This window comes from Elephantulus edwardii, unplaced genomic scaffold (assembly GCF_000299155.1).
Source record: "Elephantulus edwardii isolate Elephantulus edwardi_28Jun2011 unplaced genomic scaffold, EleEdw1.0 scaffold00236, whole genome shotgun sequence".
In the NCBI taxonomy this organism is placed as follows: Eukaryota; Metazoa; Chordata; class Mammalia; order Macroscelidea; family Macroscelididae; genus Elephantulus; species Elephantulus edwardii.
The window spans coordinates 3,179,436-3,182,427 of NW_006399986.1; the positions used below are offsets into that span (position 1 = coordinate 3,179,436).

At 45.0% G+C, this 2,992-nt stretch overlaps 1 pseudogene; it reads right to left on the minus strand.

Annotated features, from left to right (window-relative positions):
- Positions 1-403: 403 nt before the first annotated feature.
- Positions 404-695, minus strand: LOC102867248 (annotated as a pseudogene).
- Between the last annotated feature and the right edge of the window lie 2,297 nt (positions 696-2,992).

Sequence of the window (2,992 nt, forward strand, 5' to 3'; positions counted from 1 at the left end):
CCATTCATTTGTTGATGGGCACTTGGGTTGTTTCCAACTCTCTGCTATTGTGAACAAAGCAGCAATAAACATGGGTGTGCATATGTCTGCTTGGGTGGCAGTAATGGTCTCTTTGGGGTATATTCCCAGTAGTAGAATTGCTGGGTCAGATGGTATTTCTATTTCTAACTTCATTCCCCCCCTGGGAACTTGAGATTTATGTTTGTTTGGAGATAGGAAAGGAGTGGTTGAAGGAAGTGTGGAGTCCCTTTGCCCTTACTCTTTTTAACATCATGGAAAGTCTCCAGGCTTTTGCCTGGTAGAGTGTGGAAGTGGGAGTGGTCTTCGTTTCTGCTGCAAGCCAAAAAGGATTCACAGATGGCTTAAAGACCCAATCCACCTCCGGCTGTCTTCCTGTGCAGGCTCAGATGTCAGTGGGCTCCCGGCCTCGTTTCTGCCTCTTCACCAGCAAAACCCTCTGTCCTGACAGTCACCAGCGTGTGTTCTCCAAAGACCACAGAGAGAGAGACGTTTGAAGGGTATGTTCGTGCTGTGGTGCAGGTGAAAACCACAAGCCGTGCGACCAGCTCAGAGATGGCACTGGCCGCCTGCTCGTCATTCTCTAGATTCCCGGATGATGCCAAAACTGCGCCTTCACTGAGCACCAAATAGCCGAGCTGTTCTGGGGTTCGCTGTAGCCCCTGGGTCAGTGCAGAAGTCAAGGCAGGTTTAATTTCCAGCTTTTTTTTTCCAATTTTTTTTTTATTATTTTTTATTATTTTGTGTGCGTGTACCGTCAAATCAGATCTGACTGGTACAGGAGGATATTGCGCCTCCTTCTCCGGCAGAGCATCTGGTGGATTCGAACCGTGTTTCTCTGGGATTGCAGTGCAGCTTCTTGCCACTAGGCCACCAGAGCTCCCCTTAATTTCCAGCTTTTAAAAAAAATTTCTAATTTTTATTATTTGTGTGTGTGTGTGTGCCATCAAATCAAATCTGACTGGTGCAGGAGGAGATTGTCCCTCTTTCCCGGGCAAAGCATCTGGTGGATTTGAACTGTGTACCTCTGGGATTACAGTGCAGCTTCTTGCCACTAGGCCACCAGAGCGTCCCAAATTTCCAGCTTTTTGAGAAAGCACCATACTGCCTTCCATAGTGGTTGCACCAAATATTTTTATCTTAAAAGTTGAAAAATTAAAAGGTTGCCATCAACTAGACTGCAGTTCGGGGCTTTCAATGCCTCTGTGTGTATATACGGAGAAGCGTTACAAATTTAAGACAACGTGGCTGTGATTGGAGAGGTAGTCAGCGGTTATGGATCAGAAGGCATTTTTTTAAAAAGACATTTTCTTGTGATCTGAGTGAAAGTTCACAAAGTGTGCAGATTTTTTATACTATTTACAAAATTCTAATACAAATTCGGACAAATTCTTTCAATTTCCCTCACTCCCCCCTACCCATCAAATTGTACAATCCAATGATTAATCCCCGTCCCTCTGCTTCCAGCCTCTCCCACCCCTCCTGGATCCTTATACTCGTTCTACAATAACAGTCTTGTACAATAATTATCCTTGTGGGACTGAATCAGTTCACTCAGCATAATGCTCTCCAGTCCCTCCCAAGTTAGGTAATAATTTACAAAGTTATTGCTCCTGCGTGCTGCATAGTATTCCATTGTGTGAATAAACCATAATTTCTCAATCCATTCATTTGTGGTTGGGTATCTGGGCTGTTTCCATTTTCTTGCGATGGTGAATAATGCTGCTATGAACATTGCTGTACAAATCTCAGTTTGCAAGCGTGCAGATTTCTATCCAACCGTTCTACATATTTTATGACATGATTGCTGGCCACACACCACAGCAGCCCCCTTCTTCCCTTCTGTGGCTCCTGGCTCCACATCTCCATTCCTTCCTCTAGCTTCCTGCCTTAGAGATCTATCCCTGGGCTTTCTTCCTGAGCTCTAATACCGCTGCCCAGCTGATCTTGTGCAGTTGGTTGTTTTAAGGACTGAACACCCCTCTGGTCTTACTGTTGACTTAACAGATTTGTCTAGTGTTTAGCTGAAAGCTGTGCCTGGTGAGGGGAGTCCAGCTCTAGGCTCTGAGGGTGTCTGAAGACCGTAGTCTCCGGGGGCTCCACCGGTCTCTGTAAGATATGTAATCCTGTTCCTTTCTTTTTTATGATTTTCAGTTTTGTTCCACATTTATCCCCCACTCTATCCTGGACCCTCTTCTTTTTTAAAAAAAATAAATATTATTTTTGTGTGTGTACTGTCAGATCAGATCCAACTGGTTCAGGAGGAGCTTGTCCCTCCTTCTCCAGCAGAGCATCTGGTGGATTCAAACAGCCCACCTCCGGGATTACAGTGCAGCTTCTTGCCACTAGGCCACCAGATCTCGCTTGGACCCCCTTCTGTAATCCCATTCAGAGTGGGCCACAGTGGCACCTGGGTAGCGTCTAGTTCTGGTAGGGAGACAAGAGTTTTGTAAAGATAGCAGTTCACCCCAAATTGATGTCATTCCATTTCAGACCCACAGTTGGTTTTCCCATGGATTTAAACTAACCAATATATAGAAGCATAAAGGGAGAAACACAGAATATTCCAGAAGGTGGGAGAGATGTGCTCAATAGATATCATGACTTAAAAGAATGGGAGGGAGCTCTGGTGGCCTAGTGGCAAGAAGCTGCACTGCAATCCCAAAGGTGCACGGTTCGAATCCACCAGATGCTCTGCCGGGGAAGGAGGGACAATCTCCTCCTGTACCAGTCAGATCTGATTTGATGGTACACTGACACAAATAAAAATTAAAAAAAAAAAAGATGCTGCACTGAAATCACGAAGGCGTGATTCTCCGCTGGAGAAGGAGGGGCAATCTCCTCCTGTGCCAGTTAGATCCAATTTGATGGCACAGAACAAGAAAAACAAAACAAAACAATGGGGTAAAGACTGAGATTGAGATATGACTTTCACTAAAGGAATAGATGAAAATGCCAGTCAATGGCTAGTTTT